Source organism: Sceloporus occidentalis, unplaced genomic scaffold (assembly GCF_023333645.1).
Source record: "Sceloporus occidentalis isolate IW3139 unplaced genomic scaffold, rSceOcc1.0.p SCAF_3, whole genome shotgun sequence".
In the NCBI taxonomy this organism is placed as follows: domain Eukaryota; kingdom Metazoa; phylum Chordata; class Lepidosauria; order Squamata; family Phrynosomatidae; genus Sceloporus; species Sceloporus occidentalis.
Genome location: NW_028316983.1, coordinates 21287724 through 21313308, shown reverse-complemented (window position 1 = coordinate 21313308; position 25585 = coordinate 21287724). Strand labels below are relative to the sequence as shown.

At 39.8% G+C, this 25585-nt stretch overlaps 1 long non-coding RNA gene across 1 annotated transcript in view; it reads left to right on the top strand.

Moving 5' to 3' along the window:
* The window catches only part of LOC149315634 (uncharacterized), a 52660-nt gene extending 30189 nt beyond the window's left edge, over positions 1 to 22471 (top strand). The window contains exon 3 of the long non-coding RNA XR_016280676.1: positions 22115 to 22471. This is a non-coding gene — a long non-coding RNA (uncharacterized LOC149315634). The remainder of the gene's footprint in view (positions 1 to 22114) is intronic.
* Positions 22472 to 25585: the final 3114 nt, after the last annotated feature.

The window sequence follows — 25585 nt, the reverse complement described above, 5'->3', positions numbered from 1 at the left end:
CATGGCTATGTTTCCAAAATGACACCTGGCCATGCCATCAATGATGCAGCAATGCAATTAGCTTGTTTGGCATTTTTTAAAAAATGGAATGGATTGATAGGCACAAAGACAATAATTGTGTCTGAACACCCCCCCCCCCCAAAATGAGAATTAAAAATATCCTGTTGCTAATTAGCTTACTTGCTGTTCACCGCTATGATCTTTGGAATAGCGGTATATAAATAAAACAAATTATTATTAATTATTGTTATAGTGGGAATGACACTTGTGTGGAATCAATTCATTGCTCCGATGTGAAAGCAAATTGCGAACCAGGTTAAATAGTAAGTGGGAATGCAACCCACATCTTCCTTCTACTGCCTGGCTGCTGAAACATTTCTGCCTCTGTCTTGGATGAGACTGCTTTGTGTTTGTTCTGCCTCTTAAGGTGTTGGAACAGGATCACTGTGCTTTAATGTCTTTTCAATTTCTCCCTTCATATTTTCTGCCCACAGGGGCCCTAGGTAATATTCTTCCTTTCTCTGATGAATCAAGACTACCTTCCTTCTTTCTTAGAGGCATCCTGTATCAAAAAATAAATTGAAATGAACTTCTCTCCGTTCTCTAATTGCTGGTCTGGAAATGTATGGATTCTTTGTTTCCATGTTCTGTACAGGAAGTGCAGGTGAATTTGTGAAAAGAAGTTGACAGTAGCAAATTCCTCACACAACTCTGCCTCGGACAGCTGCCTTGGCCCAACATAGCCTGTGCCCTCAAGCCTTTGATCTCCCTTTGCAAATTGCAACTTCCTCCAGTGGGAGTATCCAATTCATTTTCCTATTTATCATTGCTCATCAGTAAATGCCTTTGTGCTCTGGCAAATCACCTCATGAACTGATGCTGCTTGAGTCTCTCATTATAATGTAATTCAGTGCATACACTGCCCATGTAAAATATTACAGTGACCAAAGGGTCCCCTTTAATGGAGGTACCATTTAATTAACTAATCTATATACATTAGCTGTTTTCCATTTCTTTACAATTACTTTAGAAACCTTCTTGGATTTGACTACCACAAAGTATTTTTCTTTCTTCCCCCTCCCCTTTTCATTCTTCTTTCTTTCCTTCTTTTCTTTGTCTGGTGTTGACAAGTGAGGATTAATGGTCTCTCTTTGGAAGAAATGCAAAAGGTCTCTGCCAAAGGACTTCTAGTAGCTGACTGTCAAAAGTGTCACTCAAAAGCTCCTGGGAGATACACGTAGCCATGTATGCTTTCTGCTGATCTCTAGCAGTAGGAGCACGATAATCATGTCAGTTCAACCAGTTTAATGGCACAAGACCTGGGAATCGATTTCAAAAGAGCAGAACTCCTCTTTATGCAACATACTTAGTGCATCCAAGAAGCTGTTTCAAAAAGCATGCCTTCTACTCAGAGCATGGGAGAAGTACTCTTTTGAACTGCAACTCTCAATGCCCATGCTGTCTGCGGGGATTTTGAGAACATTGATTTTTAAAAAAAAATCTTTCCTGAGCTTTAACTTTGAGTAACCAAAAATGAAACACTGATCTGATATGATGGGATCAAAGTGTTTCAGATGTTGTACAATAGTGATATTGTAGTGATCCAAATACCAATTGTGGGATTTGGATGTGCAATATTTTTGGATATTTTAATTCAGAATATATATTTTGGATATTTTAGTTCAGAAATGTATTTCTGTAAGAAGTGAGAAGACAGTTGATGACTTTCAGTGACTATGTACAGAAGCTGCAGTCAGGGGTTGTAGCAACAAAGGGGTAAAATGAAGACATTCTCCTCTCCAATATTTGCTGATATTCTTCACTGGGCATTTAGTTATGTCTTAGCTATGTCTGCATAACTACAGAGCTTATTGCATGGACAAAAAACTTGACTGCACCCCAGTGGGATGCAGTTTGGTTGTGAAATGCAGGTGGCAATTATTGCACATAATTCACCACCAGTTCTGCCAAGTAAATTCAGCCTGTCTGCAGCCTGGGTCCTACATATGTTTCTGAGGCTGCTTTTCAAAGCCAGTGGCTTTCCCACTTTGAAAAGCAGCCTCCAAAGCACACCTGGGACCTGGGATGCAGCTGGGCTACACTGACCCATTAGAATCGGCAGTGAATTATGTGCGATAATTCCCGCCTGCATCCAACCCAGCTGCATCCCGTTGGGGTGCAATTGGGTTTTTTGTCCATGCAATAAGCTTCTAAGTAGCATCTTCTAGCAACGGTTCTGCTTCTGATTGCTGGAGCTTTACTTACTGGCAGGAGGGGTTGGAATCCTTCTCCTTGTATCCTGATTGAAAGTTCAATGGACATCCTACATCTGATCTAGCTGCTGACTTTCAAAGTGGGCTGGGCTGTCATTTAGATACCTTAACAGTAAAAGTACAATAATATCTGCAGTAGGACAATCAGAAGCAAGCTCCCTTTTACAATTTCCCCCTGTACCAGAGATTTCTAGTGAGAAGAACATGAAAATGTCTGTCTGTTGCATCCCACTCTACAGCAGAACAGATCCTCATTTTTTCACAGTGGCTGCTTCCCAGTAAGTGAGGACTGAGGGATTTGTAGTGACTTATAAATGTATAAATCTAGGTTCCAACTCTAGATTCCCAATGACACAGTGCCAAAGGAGTGCTGTATAGCTGTGGCGCCATGGCTATCATGCCCTGGAAAGGCCAGACTGGGCCAGCGGCATGCACTGCACCATCCCTTAGGGGCAGTGTGTACAGCCTCCAAGTCTGAGGCTCCTCAGCACTCAGAATAACTGTCGAGGATAAAATTACAGGTGCATTATTTTTCCATTTCACTGCTTCTTAATACACACAAATACATAAATAGATTATAGTTAGATTGAGATAGATAGATAGATAGATAGATAGATAGATAGATAGATAGATAGACAGACAGACAGACAGATAGATTCTGGCTAATTATTGTCTGTTCTTATTCTGGCTGCATACATATTGGAGAAATAATCTAGTTTGACACCCCTTTACCTACTATAGCTCAGTGCTATGGGATTCTAGGATTTGCAGTTTGCTGTGGCATCAAGGCTCCCTGATAAAGAAGGCTAAATGTCTCACAAAACTACAGTTCTCAGAATTTGATAGCATTGAGCCATGGCAGGTAAAGTGGTCTTAAACTGCATTATTTCTGCAGTCCTTGTGATCAACACCGCCTCCACTCCACTCCTTTCTTCCTATGAATGTAGGGCATTTGTCTGAATATTCATTCCTCCTTTGTCAGTCAAACTGATACATTATGATGTGTATTACTTGTAATAAATCTGGTACCTGCACCTGATGTACAAATGAATTTTGAGGCTCCATTTTCAAATTAAACATTAGTAAAATCTACTGGTTTCTTTCAAAGTCTGATAAAACAGCAGGTGTAAAACACCATTCTTCCAGGTATTATCATGGAGCATGAATATGATTTTAATGAAATGTTTGGCAGCAGCACAGGGAGTTTCTAAAAGTGCAGAAAAATGACATCTGAGCTAAAGTGATGAGCTTTGGACTATGGGCTGGAATATTCAAAAACATCACTGGATCTTTCTGGCAAATGGGAAATTAAATTACTGAATTGGAAAATGTGAGTACAGCCATAATTAGCCAAGCTGGAGTTCTAACAATCAATCTTCAGTTCAACATCAGAATATAATATAAGAACATACACACTCACCCATACAGGTACAAATAATTTTCCATGCTAAGCTGACAAGACAGTTATGATTTTCATTAAGGAAGATACTTCACTCTCTGAAAGTCGCCTACCCAAAGTCTTTTAACAATAAAATTCTACTTCCTTCACAGTTTGCAAATTAATAATTATTTCAATGGAGACTCTCTATTTTTAATGCTACCTAGGGCTGCCAGACATCACAGGTTCTCTCAAGTACATTACGATTTATATGTATTACCCAGATATAATTGTTGGTTAGTAAAACCTTGAAACTTTGCACTAATAGACAAGGATAATAACACACTAGCCCAGTACAATTGTCATTCACACCAGCATGCCATTCATTTCAAGGGTTTGCAGGGACTGCTCGATCATAGACCTCTAAGGGCTCTGATGCAGGAAATCACTGAGTAATGAAATAGAAACATATAGTGGGCCCTTGATATCTGTTCGGGTTTGGTTCCAGGACCCCCTGTGCATATCAACATCTATGAATGCTCAAACCACATTAAATGCAATGGCATAGCAAAATGGTGTCCCTTATATAAAAAGGCAAATTCAAGGTTTGCTTTTGGGAATGTTCAAACTGTAGCTGGTTGAATATATGGGTAACGTATCCATGGATATGGAGGGCTGACCGTACATGCACACACAGAGTTTTCAAAATGTTTGATGCTGCTGCTTTCTCTCTTGGACTTTCTTAGTCTCCCTGAGTTTAGGTGTAACTCTCACATTAGTTCTGTGGATGTGTGGTCAGGGTGAGAGGAGGATTTTCCCAGCAACTATATATTGCTGTCTGTTGTCTTTCATGTCAAGCATTTTCTGGCCACTTGATCTCGAATGGGCAAATTAAACTCATTAGCTTTACCAAGAACTTTCTCTTGGTGAAGAATAAACTGCTAGAACCGGTTTGTTGTTATGGAACAACATAATTGTTTATATATTACAACTGCCCTTGTTTTATTAAGATCTTCAGTTGAATCTTCCATTTTCTATCAACTGTGGCAGTGGCTTCTCTGCATATTTGTTACATGTAAAAAGATGAGGTTTATACCTACAGGTACATATCCATCATTCTTTAAGGTATTATCTTACGAGAAGAGAATAATTAAGTAATCTTGTTTCCTTGTATACTAGTATTTCATATATGCCACATGGATAGCAGGAATGAAGACAGGAGCCACAAAGTGGGGACTTCAAATAGGGCACAGCTTTATTTGCACAAGCAAATTTAACAAGGAACAAGTTGACTCTTAAGGTAACCACAATTTCCTATGTGCCCTTCCTGAATGATGCTTTCTTGGGATGGGCTTGTAGCGTTCTAAAAGGGAATGTTATGGGGACAGGAGGTGGCAAAGAATGCTGTTTACTGCACAGCGAGAAGGCTGCCTCCACTGCCGATCATTCCCATCACGTTCTGTGTGATGTTTATCACACTATGCTCTTAAAGAGGTACTATTCCAGTGTGACTCCTCTAGCTGCCTCCTGTTGCATGCTGGGATTGGCAGTTTTAAGGAGGGGTATTTAGAATTCTCAGACAGAGAAGTTCTCTGCCTGAGAATTCTAAATACCCCTCCTTAAAACTGCCAATCCCACAATGCAACAGGAGGCTGCTAGAGGAGTCACACTGGAATAGTAGCTCTTTAAGAGCATAGTGTGATAAACATCTATGTGTTCCCCAGGGGGCGATTTTCAGGAATGCTTGAGAAGCGTTCCTGAAAACTGCCCCTTCTAAGATGCATCCAAAACATGATGGAAATGATTGCCGCCGGCAGCAGCGTTCTCACTGTGTGGTAAACAGTGTTCTTTGCTGCCTCTAATCCCCATAACGTTCCCTTTTAGAATGCGACAGACCCATTCCAGGGCCTATGCAATAATGTTCTTGGTGTTTGTCTACCTGGTATACAAAGCAGGTATATTGATAACGCTGTGGCAGTCACATAGAACCACGACCTAAGATGCAAAAAGATTGTCTTAGTCCAAGGAACACTGTTATTTCCCATCCACTTGCGCTGGCTCACTGTGTACATTCATACAGCAGATGACATGAAGTGCTCACTGATCAACCTGGTTTTAACTTCCTTCAAGCCCCACCAATTGAAACATGAAGGAGTAACCCAGTTAGTCACCTCTTGTCAGTATTGGAACCCTTTTTAAAGCCAGGGTGATGCAAGACTTTAACAGTATGAGGATGGGAACATTTTTCCAGCTCAGAGCCAAAACTGATGGCACATATGATTGTAAAGGTGCACCCCCAAGTTGTGAAAAATATCTACTTGCCACAGGCCATGATTTTCCTCATCCATGTTTCTTATGTTTACTGTGATTTGTTGATTTGTATGCAGGTATAATCCATGTGTCTGAATGCCGTGACATAAATCTTTGAGGAAATGCTGTTGTGGGAGGTGATGTGGATTAATCAGGGTATGCACATATCTCCTTACATCTAATTTGACCATTCACTTGTATTTCAAAGTGCTTGCTGAGAGCACTTTGCTCTTCTGCTCCTTATCCATGTGGGAAGAGGGAGACAAGTGAAGCCAAGCATGCTCTCAGCCAGCACTTCCAGATGCTCTTGCAAGGATCAGCTGAGAGTGCTTTACACTTCTTTTCCCTTTTCCTTTTGGCATGTATCTTTCTACTATGTCTGCAGTAATCACCCCCCCCCCTCCCTCATTTACCTCTACTTTCGTCTTCCCTCCATTTTTCTCTTTCTCTCTCTTTTGGTAATTAATTCCATAGCACTGGAAAATCTGAAAGGGGAATAAGTTACATTCAAATTCTATTCTAATCAAGTGAGTCTGGTGCAGCATTTGGATTTCCCTGCTTGAACATTCAGTCCTTATGTGACTGGAGTCATGACTCCTCTTTCTTCTACATGTGGTGTAGAAGATGATTAACCATCCATTAAGAAGCCAAGCCCTCCCTCCAGTCCATCTCCCCTGATCTAGGCTTCGGAGGTAGAGAAGAACTGTTGGCCCTCATCCCCTTCCCCACCACCACTCCCTTCTCCTTTTGTGTCGTGTCTTTTTAGATTGTAAGCCTGAGGGCAGGGAACCGTCCAATTAAAAAGATTGTATGTACAGCGCTGTGTAAATTTACAGTGTTTTATAAATAAAGGTTAATAATAATAATAATAATAATAATAATAATGGTGGAAGGGTCACATAAGGGGACAAAAAAGTGTCAGGTTGGGTGTAGGTCAGGAAAAGAAATTCAAAATAATGATTTAAAAGAACAAGGATCATGTTCATCCAGATCATATTTTGTGAGTTTGTATGCATGCCTTTTGGTTTCCTATCATTGGGAAGAACTGGCTAAAAGATTATTTTCTTTTCTCTTTTTAAATCATATACAAACAAATGTTCACAACACAGAAGGCATGTGTTTGAAAAATGTTCACAAACACATTTAATTCAGTGAGGAAGATGCATACAAAAAGGCACACATTAAGAAAAAAATGAGTAAACATGTGGCAAAGTACATAGCAGAATATGGACAAATATCCATGTGCAAAACCCTGTCACAAAGATTCCTAACCCAACATAAGAGACAGACTGAGAGAAAAGGCAGATCCAATTCAGAATATCTCACCAAAGCTGAATGAAGCCATGGTCAAGTATTACTTTAAGTCACATCCAGCCAAGGTGCAAAGAGGAAATGGCTAGTCCTCTGCCTTCATTGTCTCTCATGTGCAAAGCAACAAGTCTGAAGAAAATTTAACATTCCCTTGGAGAAATTCCATATGAACAAGGACCCAGATTATCTAGTTTCTTTGCTCATGTGGAGAATGTCCATGTAGACAAGACCTCTCTATAGATATATTGTTTTCTACATAAATGAAGTTGATAATGGAAGGAAAGGCAGCTTTCATGCCATTGGTGTGGTGAATCTGGGTTTCATAGAGGGCGGTGAGGAAAAAAATGTCATCCAGTTGAATTCTGTCTGAATTTAAAACAGCATTAAGGACCCGTCTCTTCCAGCGGACTAATCCAATGATTTTTAAATTATAAATTTTAAATTATAATTTTTAAAAGTGTATTGTTTTAATATGTATGTGTCTTTTAAATTGATGTATCTTTTGAACTGATGTTGTGTAATTGTTGGTCTGCTATTATTATCCACCTCGATCCATGGGGAGAGGCAGTTATGAATTATTATTGTTGTTGTGGTGGTGGTGTGCCATCTGAAGGCAAAAGACTGGTTTAAGAAGGTCAGAGCAACTCATGTGCCTCACATGAATCTCTCCTCCAAGAGAGGGGACTTGAGGGCTCTGCAGTGTCAGGGATGATGGGAGTTGTAGCTCTTCACCTCTGGCTCGAACTCACCACCTTGTTACGCACCGGCGCTGACCAGTTTTGGCCAGTGGTTAAAGCTTTGCTCTAAAGCAGCAGAGTTACAGAGAATAGGCTGAAGACCCTGACAAACTCTCCAAGCCTTCTCACTCTTGCTTCCACAGAAGTCTTCACACTTCTTCAGGATCCAGCTGGCTCTTGTATCTTCACTCAAGACACCAGACAACTCAGTAGTCTTATATAAAAGATCTACTTTATTCTACTATATACAGCTCCAAAACTATCCAATACTCCACAACTATCCACTACTACCCACAAAATACATTGGGATTCATAGCCATTATTATAGTCATAGGAAAACACCACCCACTCTTGTCAGTTTCCACCCAGTGGGCGTGTACAACCATTTTCATTGGTTCTCTTGGTTCATCCCATAATTAATGATTTCATCATCTCACCTTGTCCACTTTAACAATTCTCAGGTGTGTTCAATTATCCACTTTGCATTTCTGTCCTTGGCATTTAGGACTTGTTAATTACATTACCATTTACACCTGTGTGGCTCCTAATTGCTTTTGCTGAGTCATCCTGACTCTCACACACATGTTTTATTTCTTTCACTGTATATCCCATGTTGCATTTTCCTTAACATGCAGACCGGCCCTGAAGGGGTGGTCTGCATCCGCCTCCATCTTCCCCAGATCGGGAGTGCAACTCCTTTTTGTGCCCTGGAAAGGGTACTACAGCTGTGGCACCACACCTTTAAGGTGCTTGTTTGGTGCTGCATAGTGTAAACACAGGACCCAGTGGGTTCCATGGCCAGGTTGGGAATCAAACCCTGGTCGCCAGAGTTGTAGCCCAACACTCAAACACTATATCCCTCTCCCTCTTCAATGTATAGAAACCCACAAGGACTGGCAGTTGAATCTTTCTTCAACACTTGGAAAGAAATGCCTCACATCACTTGAGAGCACAAGCTAGTTTAGACAGCTGGGGTCAAGATTTCAAGCAACCACTGCTTTTTCCTCCAACATGAGGAAATGTCTGGGAGTTCATGGGGAAACCTGTAAGGCAACAATTGCTTCCTGCCCAGCATCAACTATATCAGCTGTTTGCCTCATGAAGCCTAAGGTGTGTAAGATAAGCCCTGGTGTATGCTTTTTTAATGTTGGAATTATGAAATGTGGAACTGAGCTGTCAAAAGGAGGTGCAAAAATTGTCTGCACACCCAAGTTTTGAGTTCCTGTTTCCTCTGCTGGAGACTGAACAGTAACCCATTGCGTCCCTTCTGGGGAACCATTGCTCCCTACTTCAATATTTGACTAACTCTGAAATAAGCCTTGAAACAACTCTGATTTCATCTGCTCACATCACTGGATACAAGGCAACATATTTCTCCATAACTCAAGCCATTTTGCTTCCACCCCCTTCCCCACTTATCTTCTCAAATATATGAGGCTTTATCACAGCAGACATATGTATTTCACTTTGAAGAAGCAATTTGCTTCTTTAATTTGCAGAATATTACAGTCCTGAGGCAAAATGAGCCTATATTGCTTGTGCACTAGCAAAAGCTTTTATTTTATTTCATTTTTCTGTCCTATACCTTTAAAATCTTCCAGAGCAAGATCCCCTCCTCTTTACTAACGGTAGCTGAAAGTACTTTTGCTCACCTTTCACAGCTTATGTCTGTGGATATATAGTTAGCCTTCAGATCAACCAAGGTGTTTTTTTTAATAACTAACTAGTGAGCTAACTAATGAACAAACTAAATGCTTTGATGGAACTCTTCTGGCATACTCTGATTTTTGCCTGAGTGATCTCCAGCTCTTCCTAGAGAAGTGATTTTCCTGCCAAAAAGGAATAGGATTTCCATCTCTCATTTCGAGAGCTTAATAGCATATAATGCAAACTTCCTGTTAATATTCCAGGCTGCTTGCTAACTCGCTACTGGATGCTTGCCAGCATGTCGCACCTGCACCACCGCCTCGCTAATATTTCAAAGTGTCAGCTCAAGTAGGCTGGGAGCTGCCTGTAGAACTCTTGTAATTGCTGGGATACGCTTAGCCCAACTGTGATAATAAAAAACACAAAGTTTAAAAAGAGAAAATGAGAAAAAGAGAAAGAAAAGGAACAGCTGGGGTTTACACTTCCTTTTTTTTTTTAACCCTTCAAAGCAAAATTTGGTTAGAGGAACTAAGTAAGTCTGGTGGTGAACTATAAACCAAGACAAAAGAAATGCTTTCCTTCTTGCAAAGTACTGATCAAACCTGCCTTGGAAAAATTTATATTATATGCCAATGGGGCCAAACAAGACCAAATTGTTTTGACTTTGTTCTTTTAAACAATTCAACTGAGATACTTGGATTTAAGAACCAAGAAGAAGGGAGTTCATTTTTAATTTTATTTATTTCATTTGTATACTTTCTCCCAGAAAGGGACCCAAGATGGCTCATAGAATAAAACATTTTAAAAACTTTACAACAAAAATGTAAAAAAAATTAAAATCATCTAACTAAAAAGAATATAAAGTTACAAAAAAATACAGAATGCCAGTGTCAGTGAAATAAAGGGTGCACCTTTTCAACATCTTATGTTAACTTATGTTTTAATATTAATAATGTTTAATTATTTTTTAATTTTTGCAATTAACATTTTTACTTCTATTTTTAAAAATTATTATAACATGTCTTGAGTCCCATTGTGGTAGAAAGATGGGATATAAATCCTTGAAATAAAATAAATAAAACAAACATCTATTGTTGAGGCTGTTTTTTAGGTAGTTGGTATTTAAAATGTTTTACTGCAAATTTTTCCTTTAAAAAAAAAATGTATCAAGATATATGTTTGTGAATGTAAACCCAATTCTCAATGCATATATTCATTCCTATTGCAATTCCTGATTGACATACTCATGCAAATAAATATAGGACAAGATTGGAGACTGGTTATACAATAACAGTCCTCCTCAATTCACTCAACATCTGAAAGAAGATAAGGGTAGTATTGGATGATTTTTATTGAATAGGAAATGGACAGCTCTTCACTGAATGTGCATTGCAATGTGCATTAGATCCATGTTCTACTCAGACATTTCTCTCTCTCTTTCTTGACACAAATAATGTTCAGTTGAGAAACAATAGTTCTGTTCAAGGATTGGTCCATCTATAATGGCAGATTTGGGGAGCAGCCAGCATGGCATAGTGGTTTGAGTGTTGGACTGTGACTCAAGATCAGGGTTGGATTCCGTGCTCAACCACAAAATCCTTGGGCAAGTCACATGCTCTCAGCCTCAGAGGATGGCAAAAGCAAACCTCTTCTAGACAAATCTTGTTAAGAAAATTCCATGATAGGTTTGCCTTAGGGTTACCATATGTCAGAAATGACTGAAGGTATACAACAATGATAACAGCAACAACAAAGTGTTGCTCTCCCAGCTGTTCCTTCTAAGTCCCCTCTCTTGGAGGAGAGATTCATGTGAGGCACATAAGCTGCTCTGCACTTCCTAAACTGGTCCTTTGCCTTCAGAAGTTCTGATTCAGCTAACACATATCCAGGCCTACTGGGAGGAAACAATTAGCTGATAGTGCAGACAATGGCAATAAATCACCAGCACCCAGGAAGTACTTTTGACTATGGGAGTCTGTCCAGAGAAACATGTTTGTCAAGCAGTCCAGTCAGGGAAACAAATATAGTTCACTCTTCTCTTGCATAAGGGAAATTCCACTTATGGTGGAGCCGTGCCTGAGGTGCAGCGCACACCATTGCCTCTTTCAGTGTGCAGCTTTCAGCTTAAGCCATGTATGGTGTGCTCATGTATGATGTGGGTGAACTGTAATAGCAAGTACATTTCTATACCGCTTACCAATGTACCAAGCAGTTTACAAAGTGTAAGCTAATTACTTCCAAAAAGCTGGGTATTCATTTTAGCAACCTACAGGAGGATGCCAGGCTGAGTCAACCCGGAGCCCCTGACTGGTACTGAATTCACAACCTTGTGGTTTGTGAGTGAATGGCTGCAGTATAGGCATTTAACCACTGTCCCACCAGGGCTCAAGCAGGGAGGTCAAAACAGTCCAAGGGTCAAAGAAACCAAGAAGTCAACAGTCTGAATTGGAGACAGGTAGGCTGGACAGGAAGCAATCAGGTTGTTTCCAGCACTAGCCCTAGGCATACTTAGCCCTTAAATTGGCTGGTACCAGTTGGTTTTCATCAAAGCCTCTCCATTGGTGCTTGGCAAGTAGCCTGACTGAGCATTGTTGTTCTGCTCTTTGCTCTCTGCACTGAGTCCTCAGAATTAGGGGTTGTGCTGGCTCCCCAGCTCTGCCCCATCAGCTGCAGATGAGTCCCATATTTGTTGATCTTCTAGATGAACCTGCTCTTCAACAGGGAGACTTATCTGAGGCGGGTTACAGACCGCCGAAAAGCGGCAGCCTGCACCTGCCCTTTCCCAGCCGGATCGGGGCCTCAGCGGCCAGAGCGGCAGCCGCTGAGGTCCCGATCCACCGCTTTCCAGGCTTCAGGGAAGCGGCAAAAGGCCCCTTCCCCGCAGCCTAGAAAGGGGTGTCCTTGGGGCTTCAAGCCCCAAGGACACCCCACGGCAGCGGGGAGGAGGAGAAAGGGGCTGCTTGGCCCCTTTCTCCTCTGCGGCGCTGGGCACAGCCATCTGAAGGCTGCACCCAGCAACACAAACGGCAAAAGAAGCTCTGTTTCGGAGCTCTTTTTGCGGCCGGGAAAGGGGTGCACTATGCGCTCTGGCACGGCGTGATGATGTCACGTCCGCGCCGCCCCGTATAGAGGCAGCGCGGTCGTGATGTCGTAATGGCAGCAGCCGTGTGGAATGGCCGCCACCATTTTGTGCGTGCTCCATGCGTGCTAGTGTTGGGAGCGTCCAGAAAGGATGCCCCTTTCTAACCCTAGCACGCGCAGAACACACACTTTTAGGCCCGTTACTGAGTCCTTTTCTAAGCCTTCTCTTTTGATTCCTCATTTAGATCCAAATCGTGGCCATGACATCAGATGTAATGGAGCAGCTTATCACATTGACAGTGTTGAAATAAGATCCAGATAGCTTTGGTACATGGAATACAGGAGAGTACCATCTTGTTAATACCTAATACTTATTTATTTATACCCCACTTTTCAGCCAAGGCAATCAAAGCAGCTTACAATTTGTTAATTAGACATTTCCCTGCCCTCAGGCTTACAATCTAAAAAAGACAAGTCACAAAAAGAGAAGGGAATGGCAGTAGGGAAGGGGAAAAGTGCATCAGATCTGGTCTCCCTTGGAGGCCTGTTGGAGCTGGCTTGCCTTCCTCTCCTTCAAGATGATGGACAGAAGGAGGGCTCTTCTTCTTTTCAGGCAAGGCCTGATGGAGCTGCCTTGCCTTTCTCTCCTACAAGATGGTGGATAGAAGGAGGGTTCTTTTACCAGAGGCAACAAAATGACCTGGGATGGATTCAGACAGTAGGTACTATTCGATATTGATGACTGACATTTCTTGCTGGCTTTGACCCTGTTTGCAGAAAATGTGTGTCATCACACTGGCATATGAACAACATGATGTGAGTGTGGGAATACAGGAAAGCCCAGATGGCATACAGAAGTGATCCGGAGAATGCACCCTGGGACCAGTGAGATGCAGCTATTGGTGCCATTGCTCGCCATATAGTTTTTTCATTTGAGCGCACACACAAGTGGCCAGCTGCACCATCAGTCCACTGCACCATTGAATGACAAATATGGCAGGTCACTAATAATGCAATGGATGTAATTAAAACATACACAGACCAGACAGTCCAACAGGAGGCATGGGGGGAAGGGGAGGAAGTGGGCATGCATGAAGGGGGGCTCCATAATTGTGCTTTGTCAATGTGATACTGGGCACACAGGCAATGTATTGCTTGTGAAACTGTGTGGCTGGTCACATGGGGCATTAAATGGGATGACAACTGGGGGGGGGACAGCAAGGTAATTCAGATGGTGTGTTTAGGTGATAGTATGCATGTGGGAGGTGAAAAGAGTCACTAAGGTCACTGTTAGGATCATGGCTGGAATTTCGTATTGCAGTTATGGGTTTGTAACCTAAAGTTATGATTCATATTCACAATGCCTACATATCCACAATTGTGGAACTACTGGATTATAAAAGTCCTTGAATCTTGCTTTACCAAGCATCAGCCATTGCAAGCAACAGAAGCTCTATCAACAGGGAAGGAGCAGACTCATGTTCCCACTCCCTTCCCATCAGTGCGGAGGAATTCCACTGGTGGGTGGAAATGTGAATCTGCTGCACTCTGGTCAACAGGAGGACAGACCTCCATTTCTTAAAGTAGATGATGCCTGGTAAAGAAGGAATGGAGGGTCAGTGGGCCAGGAGACACAATTTAGTTAAGTAAACAATTATGGCCGAGATCCTAAATCAGCTACCATCTTGGTCATAGGTGTCTGGAATGGTCAGGAGTATGATGACAGATGCAAGTGCCTTCTTCATCAGACAAAAAGATGTGGAAGGGTCATCTGAAAGTAGGAATTTTGTGAACCATTTTCAAAATGATTGATATTACAAGAAGAGTAGGGTGGAATATCCATTGGGTGCTTTAGAAATTTTCTTGTATCTGTGGTAGATAGGACAGAAGAGGAAAACTATAGGAAGAAAGTCTTAATGCTTCAAAGATATAAATAACCTATTTTGTCACCATTTTATACCTCTGTGCTCTTACTGTTCAAGGTTGATTGGCAAATCAAAGCATACATTCAAAGTTTGGCATTGGGGATAATAGGTTCTTGAAAAGAAGAATGTGGAAATGGATAAGAATTAGAAATTACAGCGCATGTCAAAAATATATAAGGCAGTAGATAATAGTCTGGTGTCTTTTCATTGATTTCAAAATATTGCCAGAAATTAAGAGCATAAGAAGAGACAAAAGGGCTTGGGATCATATCAGAAACTCTTCTTCACAGAGTATATATGGGTTAGGGTTTCTCTTTTTTAAAAATGCAGATCAATCAAACTGCTGTCTTGCTGGCTAATATTTCACCCATTTTGTCATTCCAGCAGACCAAACTTCCTAAACAATGGTGTCTGATTTTTGTCCCAGAGTTACTTTAGGAGACCAATTATTTCATGCCCACAGTTATCTATTTGCAGATACCAACTGGGAACCAAGATATCTACACAATCGAGCATTAATCAGAAAATTTCAAATAAGGCCAGAATCTTGCACATTAGGTTTATGTATTATTAGAAACATAATGTATTCATTTAGGATGAATTCAGAGGCAGTCAGACCCCATATGTCTGAAGCCATTATTCTGATATTATTGATTGTAATTGGTATAATAGAGTAGCAGGGGAAGAGGTCAGTGACACAATGAATTTGCAAAGTTTACTGGCCCAATTATTTTCTCAGGAGAAGCTTTTTGAAAGCTTTTGGGAAAGTAGGCTATTGTTTCTTCTGCTTTAATAGGCACTTCAGAATTGCTATGATTCATCATGTCCAAGTCAGGCAAGAAATCATAGCAAGGGAAAATTATTCACAAAAGAAGAAACGCTTATTCAGCCATATCTGGAAGTGATGTTAGAAAAGGACAAACAAGCTAACTGCAGTCATTTTTACCTGTCTCCTAATCAAAAAAGTTCATTAATATGTCTACTAACTGGACTTCCATAATTACAGAATCCTGATTTTGCCCAGTTGACAATGCTTGTGATTGCCACTCCTGCAAAACCAGCAATTTACACCACCCTTACAAAAAAGAAAGAAAGAAAAAGGAAAGGAAAGGAAAGAAAAGAAAAGAAAAAAGCTCATTATATATGAAAAGGAGCCCAAATCTGGTGTCTAGACTATAAATGAATGAATAGTTGATGCCCAATTTGAAATCTGTTTTTGAAGTAGAACAAATTTGTAAAACACTCTCACTTTCATCCACTCTATGTAAAAATTATCATTAATTAACAATTATAGCGCAGAATAGCAGAGCATATACACTCAAAATCAATGCATTCTTCATTGATTTCAATGACATGCCTCAAATCTGTAGCAAAATGCAAATTTATTGAAAACAGTGAACAGATGGTGCCACATTTAGATCAATATGCAGGTGTCATTGATGCGTCGAAGTGAATGGGTGAGAGGTATAGACTGAAACAGAAGATCGACCATTTCATCTTTCCATCACAATGTTTGGTATACAGACTTAAGACTTCTGTAAAACGTCAATCACTTTTGCTCCTTTTATGATACAAAATAAAGTACAAAGAAACAAATTGAACTGCCCTATTTAAAACATAAACCTATTCCCAGAGCTTTCATATAATAAGGTTAATGCTATTTCCATCAAGACATTAAGAAAAAAAATTACCAAATTAATCTGTTGATGAATTTATTAGTTCATTCAATTTTAAATCATTTACTTTTACAATAAATGCTCAGTAGCAAAGTTAAAAGAACCACTAATACTTACTAAAACAATTTTAATGTTGCATTTAATGGCTAAAATAGTTCATTTTAAAATTATTCTTTCACTGTAAAATGAATTTAGGATAATATGTTGACTTTTAATCAAACATCTCCAAGCCGTGTTAATCTTTGTCAAATTTATCCACATAAAGGGCAGGGTATATTATTCAAACACTCAAATTATGTTGAAAAATGATTTTTAGTGTTATCATCTCTGGGTTATATTTCCTGTCTTTAAGCAGGGGACTGTTTCCTGCTTTGCATGCAGAGAGATAGTACAGTGTAGTGGTCTGACTCCTTGACTAGGAATCTGGAAAATGAGGGTGTAAATCCCCGTTCAGCCATGGAAACCCAATGGATGACCTTGAGCAAGTTACATTCTCTCAGCCTCAGAGGTAGGCAATGAAATAATGCTTGCTCTGAATACCCCACAATAGGTTCACCTTAGGTTGCTATAAGTTAGGAAAGACTTGAAGGCATGCAAGAACAAAAACATGCAAAATGACCTTTTGTCTGTCTGTACATAACCGTATTATATGCACTGCAGCACATTTTCACAGATGTGCATCAGAGGCTAATTTTCTTCACTTTCCTGTGCAACTTCACATCTATTCACCTTTCCTCTGCTAAAAATGCACAGCCATTTGAATCCATGGAATCAGATGGATGGTCACACATGTGATAATGCACATTTCTGCAGATTTTCATGGTTCTTTAATCAAATAGAATGTGATCTGGCCACATGCAATTTGCAGGAATTTAGGCTTTTTGCTAGAGGGAAGGCCAAAAGACTCCTTAAACGCCACAAGAAATGGCTTCATAGCTTTTACTGGAATAACCACGAAAATCTGCAGAAATGTGCAGAGCCATGTATCTATGGATAAGACAGGTTCCTTTTTTTGTTCCATCTACTAGGACTGCTGTTGGTATAATAATCTGAGTCACACTCTTTCAGCCTCAGAGGAAGGCAATGGCAAACCCCTCTGAACCAATCTTGCCAAGAAAACACTGTGATAGATTTGCCTTAGGGTTTCCATAATCTGAAAACAACTTGAAGGCATAATAATAATAATAATAATAATAATAATAATAATAATAATACCTGCTTACTTTTCCCATGGCTCAGTGTGGGATGCAACATATATTAAAATACAATATATCACTAACTATTAAACACATAAGTTTAAACACATAAATATACAAATAAAACTATCATTACATATTAAAAACATCCAAATTAAAATATATGGATTTAAAATTCATAACAACAACAACAACAACAACAACAACACAGCACACCAGTCATATAATAGGAAAATAAGGTAGGAGATGGCTAATAACATGTGCAATGGGTGAATATGTTCCCTAAAAGCAAAACTGCTACACTGCAGCTAATACCCCCAATGTGAGATGAAAACTGAGCCTATAGAAAAGCAAATAAGTTATCCACATTGCTCAACTTGCACCAGAGTAATTCTAAATCTTGTTTGTAATCATAAGTAAAATCTGGGGGTGACAAATCTCTCTCCAAATAAATGGGCCTTTCCAACATTAATGGAGGCTTTAATCCATAGGATAAAATAGGAAAAGAATGTAGGAAGACATGAATGAAGAATACAGTATGCTTGGTTCTTCTACTGATTTAAAGCAAGCAAAAAGTTTCAATTCTGAAATAAATTGTTTCTCACTCAAAATGCCAGATATCATCAGACTATTAGTCAAGCTGTTATAGTATCCTGCCTCCAGCATTGGCAACTACTACATATTTCAGAGTAAAGAAAACTAATTCTTATCTGTCACTCGTACCAAGTGGTGAAATATCATTCCTAATCCTGGGATACCCAGGAGTGAGACAAGATTATTTGATTACTACTGCAATGTTGACCTGAAGTTTGGAAAGATCTGATTTCAAACTTGTTAAAGTAGAATGCTTTTTTGATGAAGAATGGTTGATGTCAGCACAGAACTTCCAGCCCTGACTTAGAAGTTGATATTCTATATGCTTGTTCTAACTCTTTCACATGGTTCAATATTAGCAATATGTGCTAGTTGGACTATTTATTTTCGAGATTTATGTACATACTGCCTTTCAGATGTCCCCCCACATGGCATTTTAAAATCAGTTTATAATTTTTATAAAACCATACACTGCCTTTGAGAGAGATTTTCACAAACACCTCCTGAAGCACATGAAAGATAGTGGGAACAGTGTGACTTGAGAGTGGCACATGGCTGCTGGAACCCACTTTTGTGGCCCAGAAGCCCCTCATTTTGAAGCCCCCACCAGTCCCCCCATCCCTTCAACCATATTTTAAAAACAGCAACAACAACAGCAGCACATTTTTCCAGGCAATTTTTTAAAACATTATATTAAAGATAATAAAAAAAATATTAAAACCTGAAAATAACTTACAAATAAAAAAGAAATAAACAGTAGTCAAGAAGAGATAGAATAAAATAAAGAAAACAATTAATTCCTTCCAAATTTTCTACCCATGGTTATAAAAAGAATATATAATTTTACTTCTGCTTTTCCATGTTTCATGCTTCTTGTTGTTGTTGTGTGCCTGCAAGATATTTTCGATTTATGGTGACCCTAAGGCAAGCCTACCACAAGGTTTTCTTGGCAAGTTTCTTCAGAAGGGTTTGTCCTTGCCATCCTCTTAGACTGAGAGATTGTGACTTGCCCAAAGTCACCCAGTGGGTTTCCATGACTGAGCTGGGATTTGAACCCTGTTTTCCAAAGTCACAGTCTCAACACTCAAACCACTAAACCACGCTTTCTCCCTAACACTTACCACACATGCCCCTACCACTTATTCCTGGTTATTATAAAAATCACAATTTTATTTTCAATTCTTGCATGAAAACAATCAATAGTTCCCAATCTTTCCTACATATTCCCAGGGATTTCTCTGTAACAAAGAACATAACTTATCCTTTTCTGCTAAGTTCATCAATTTTGTTAAACAATCTTCTTGTGATAGAATCTCTGTATGCTTCCTTTTCTCTGCATAAAACAGTCTCTCTGCTGTAATCATATATTGTAGTAATCTTCCGTTATCATTCTTGAACAGTCTACTGTTCAAACTTTACAACAAAGGTTTAAAAACAATTAAAATAATCCAGTTAAAACAATATAAAATTAACATTAAAACCATACAAAAACTAAAAAAAACACAACAACTAATGCACACACCCCATATAAAAGCCACCCTGTCATGATATTTAAAAGCCTACCTGAATAAAAATGTTTTTATTTGCTGGCAAAAGAAGAGCAGGGAGGGAGCCAGCCTAGCTTTTTGTGGAAGGGCATTCCAGAGGGTGGGAGCAGCCACCAAGAAGGCTCTCTCTCGTGGCTTCACCAAGCAAGCCAGCAATGGTTGCAAGAGAAAAACTTAGATCTTAGGGCTCTAGCAGGTTCATATGGGGAGATACGGTCTCTCAAATAGCCTGGGCCTAAGCTGCACAATATAGGTCATGATAAGCACTTTGAATTGTGCCTGGAAATGAACTGGTTTCTGGACCATGAAATGAACTGGTCTCCGGGCACAAGTAGTTGGCAGATGTAGCAAACTCCCTGCTGTTTATTCTGTGCATGCACATACACACTCATTCCCTTCTGTTGGAATATAGAGTTGTGTAAGCCATACAGTTCGTCTTGCACCCCCTAGGCTAGCTTTCCAACTTGGTAGCAGTGCTATTTGCTATTGTCAAACTAAGATTCAACTGGTAACCCCGTTGGCTTCTGTGTGCACAATAGAGGGGGTTGCTTTCTTTTATTTTTTGGTCAGACAGTTTTACAGTTCCATCAACTTCCATATCTTCTGTGTCAACCAAAAACACAGTTCAGATATGACAAAGATACCCCTTTCTGCTGTTCTCATTTTCAGAAGGAACAACTGTGAACTCCTCTTGTTCTCTCTCTCTATCTTTCCAGTTCTCTGTTCCTGTCCCCCTTCATCACACACATTGCTTCACCACTACTGCACATAATATATTCATGTGACTTATTTAAAAAGAGTACAACTTTGCAACTTTACTTCTACATGCTCTGTGTGACTCATAATGGGATTTCAGCATGAGCAACTTGACACAGGACTGCAGGCCCAAGTGACATCAGTTCTGCAAACCTAGAACTATTGTATACCCCTTGGCTTTAATGTGAGACAGATACGCTAAAGGATTGCTTTAATTTCCCTCACACACTTGTCAGATATCAGTTTTCACCATATTCAGAATGGAAATTATACTCAAATCATACTCAGTTTTGAATAGCAGGGCTTAGGGCTTTGGAGAATGAGCAAGACGTTATTCCAGCAAACAAATGGTATTAGCATAAACTTTTCTCTGCAAAGGGGACTCTGCTCTGGGCATCATAGTCCTTTGGCTAAGCTTGACTTACAATGACAGTATCTTGAATAACTGAAATAGAATCCTGATTATCCAATCTGAATGTGGTTGGAATGTGAAGAATATTCATTATTATTCACATCATTGATGGGGGGAAAAGGTGCCTCAGTACTCAGGACTCCCTGTCAGGAAAGAAAAACCCACCATGAAATTTACTGCATTTTCTGATTTCATTGGGGGATTTCCCCCCTTATAGTTTTCTGGCATGCGTTCTCTGTTCAAAACCTGCACAATCTTTTGTCTAGGAGCAGATATATTTTATACAAAACCCATATTTTCAGCCCCAAAATATATATTTTGCACACAAAAAAAACAAAGCATATATATTATGTAAATAAACTTTCCTCTGTGAATCCCCAAAGTATGTATGGTGCTTAAGGATTGCACAGATGTCCTTGTATTCTCATGGAATAGGAAAAAAATTGCTGAAATGTTTTTTCCCCTTGCATGTAGGAATGAACTCAGTAAAGAATTATATTCCCAGAATGCAGAGAAGGTATTCTGACGCAGTCCACCAATAGCCTCTTGAAATTTTCTACCCTCTCTGTGGGCAGAGATACTGCAAGGGAGACCACTGAATGATACCTCTCCAGGGGAGGAGAATTTATCCAAATTTCCTCAAGTGTTGAGTGTACAGCTTTTTTGTTTCTTTTTCACCTCTATTACAGCTACCATGTTGGAAAATAGCATCAGCAGTGTTGACATCTTAGCAACTATTTGTATCCATCACAGTGTTCTCAACTTGGCATCATTTTGAGAAATGGAAGTTACCCCATATAATGTGGGGACTCTACCAAAATATATGGCCTTATCTTTTAATAGGGTGTGAAGAAAAGACATATCTCAGTTTTTCAGTAAAATATCTTCTGAAAAATACTGGCTTTATGCTACCCATGGTAATCTTCCTTCTTCCCTCAGCAGACAGTAGTGTTCATTTTTATTAATCTCTCTAGCTTACAGGAATCATGTTGTTTGCCATGGTTGATGAAAATGCTGTAGTGTAGAGGGAGTAGTTGAAGGGAGGACTATTAGACAGAAATATTGTTTTTATTGTATCTCTGCATTTGGAAAAGGCTCACGATTCATTCTCGCTATATAGCATTGTAGTAGGCAATAGGATAACAATGCATATTAATAAACAAAAATAAACAGGTGTAGCAATAAGCAGTCTATAAAGCAGCAGTATACACTAAGATAAAATTATAACCATGTATCTCACTCTGGTTCTCCTTATTTGTCTTGATCTATAGTGATATCCACCAATCCAAATGAAAACCTGGAAAAGCCTTAAGACTACCCAAGCTTCTTGTTCGTATGAGGTTAAGACCCTGGACGGTGTGTTGATTCCTGTGGGAGAGTTTTAGGACCATGGACAGCACCCCAATGAATATGAATGGAAAAGAAATCTGCACTAACCAGGAATTTTTACAAATTTAGTTAGTTAGTGATCTGGAAAATATTAAAGAAAATATGTACAACAAAGCTGGTTGGAGTCTGAGAAATATAATGGAAAGAAAACAGAGATGTTCACATCCCTATGCATTTAATGCTATCCAATTAGAGATGCATGGCAGATCTCTGTGTCATGACCTGGCTACCATGTAAGTGATGACAGAATCCATATTTTCATATCATTCTCTTTCCTAAAGTAAACCAGTATGGCATATTTTATAGAATCCAATAAAGATACTACATTCTGTTTTGTATCTCTGTATATCTTTTATTGTTATTGACAAATATACACTCTGCATTGAGAAGCTGGAGTTTCATTTTATATATCTGAAATCTCTCATTTAAAGTTCTTACAAACAACATATCAACTAGACCCTTATCTTGCATATTTAATCCCTTAATCCTTTTTTATTTTTCTTCCTCATATCCCTATTGGGACCAAGTGAATTCAATTCATAACAAAAGCACTTCAGTAGAAATATTAACTGGTTCAATACCCCAAATTCCAAACATATTTACTTGGAAAGAAGAACTGTGTGAACTATGTTATAGCATAACCTTTGGAAGACCAGGGCTGCATCTGCACTTCAAGAATAATCCAATTTTACACCACTTTAACTATCACAGCTCAGTGCTATAGAACTCAGTGAATTATAGTTTGTTGTGGCACCAAAGCTCTATGACAGAGAAGTCTAAATATCTCACAAAATGACAAATCCCACAATTCCATAGCACTGAATTATGGCAGTTAAAGTAGTGTCAAACTGGATTATTTCTGGAGTGTGGATGCAGCCTCTTTCTAGTTTTTCAGAATTATTTTGCACCTTCTCTTATTATAGTGACTCCCATGTTATGGACATAAAAAAATCTGTTCTGGGTTTTATTCCAGCCTTTAAGAGAGTAATGCTGAAAACTGTTACCAATAGAGCATCTTTACACTTAAAGTCTGGATTTAAACTCAGAGTAGATTCAGTTCATTGCAGCACACATGTTAACTTCTATTGCCTAATTTTTTTCCTAAAGATTTGTTGATTTTGTGCTTTTTTTGCCTGGAAGCAGTAATAACAAGTATGTTGGCAGCATCATTGTTTTGCAGCCTCCAATTAACCTGCACCATTATATGACATGGTGCAAGGAAGATAGTGGCAATCACACATAAAGGAAGGAAGGAAGGAAGGAAGGAAGGAAGGAAGGAAGATAATATTCAGAAAAATGTTATAAAATGGCCTGCTTTTTGAGGTGATGAGTAAAAGGAGGAAACATTCCATTCAATTCAGCTCCATTTCAGTTACAGTCTTGTTATACACTTTAAATGCCCACAGTAAGAAATATAGACCCAACAAAAGACCTGGATTAAATGGGCATTGGGTTGCTGCCACAGAACAGAGAGGGTGCTGTGAGTGAAACTTCTTTCAAACTTCTATATTAATAGAGCTGGAATTAAAATGAAAAACATATTAACAAAATCTCCCCTACCCCTTAAATACACTGCGGATTTATTCAGTTAGTTTTCTTCTCTGCAAATGTCTAATATGTTTTGCTTTGGTATAGTTTACCTAGGAAATTTGCCTTGAATTTCACTTGAGACAAATTTTAATGGAATGTTTAACCTATAGTAATGAGACAATTCAGACCTAATAACAATGTTTAGAAAATGAAGAGAGGCTGATTCCAGGAGAATTAGGGCATGATTCCCAAACACCACCACCAAGCACACACATGTATCCATAATATTGGCTATAGGTCTGGAAAACCCTTGGGAGCTGGTTTTTGGAAAGCACAGAAGGCTACAGAAAGGAAGAGAGGAACTTAAATTGCAGCTGCCACTACTACATTGGATTAAGCCTCTGTTGTTTTGTTTTGGCAGTAAGTATTCAGAAGGAGGGAATCAGGAATTTATCTACCCACAGAACATTTTTATCATCATACTGCAAATTTTGTGACTGGCACAGTTTGAGTTCTGTATGAAATGTTTATGTAAAAGTATCTATGGCCCTCTTCAGATGGGCCTTTTAGCACATACCAAGTACGTGTTAGGGTTGCCTCAGAGCGTCCTTTACAGACACTCCCTAACCCTAGCACGTACTCTGTACGTCAAAATGGCGGTGCCCTGTACAGATGGGTGCCGCCATTTTGACGTGACAGCCATGCCGCGTCCAAACAGCGTGGTGCGGCTGTGACGTGCTTGTGCCACTACAAGACGCATAGGGCACCCTGTTTGCGGTGCCGGAAGGACTCCGAAACGGAGCTCCTTCCTAGGGAGCACCTCATTCCTGCAGCCACCAAACGGCTGCGGGAACAAAGCCAGAGGGGAAGGGGCCAAGTGGCCCCTTTCTCTCCCGGCAGCAGCTCCCTGGGGTGTCCTGGGGCATGAAGCCCCAAGGACACCCCTTTCCAGGCCGGGGGGGAAGCGGAATTTTGCCGCTTTCCCAAGGCCTGAAAAAGCGGCTGATCAGGGCCTCCGGGGCTGCCACTGTGGCTGCTCAGGCCCCAATCCAGAGGGGAAAAGGGCAAGTGCAGGCTGCCCCAAAGGGGTGGTCTGTATCCCACCTAATTGAACAACATTGAATGTTGGGGCACCATATGAAAGAGGTAAATTCAACAAGTGCAGTGGAAAAGCATGGAAAAGAACATGTTTATCCTGTCTGACATGTATATGTTAATGATGATGATGCTTTCAGGAGGGAAAAAAGATACAGCAACCCTAATGCAGCACTTACCATGTTTGAATACAATGGGATTTATTCCTAGGCTTTTAAAGACTTTACACTCAAACCTCTGGGGCTGAATAGATGATTTGTTTTAGTTCCTCTCATATTTAGTTTTGGTCATCTCAAGTTCTTTCCATCCTGTATATGAAAACATTTGCGGGGGGTAGTTTCAGAGTAAGTAATCATTCCCTCTGAGTATTCCTTCTCTAAGAAAACTATGAAATTCACAGGTTCACCATATGTCAACAGGTGACTTGGAGGTACACACACACACATACACACACATTCTTATAAAAAATTAATTGAAACAAAATTCTCTTCCATTTCTACTCTTAGTTTATATATTATTTTAGTTCGGTAGTCTCCTGTTATAGGCCCACACATGTCTAGTTTTCCATTAAGATGCACTATATTATCGTGGTGGAGGCACAACACTTAGATATTTAAAACTAGACCTTGGTGGCAGGCTTCTACTTCATTGCAACACTTTCTCTGAATGCAGTTTTCCCCAGTCAGTAGATTCCCATAATTGTGAGCATCAGCCATTTAATTCTGTGG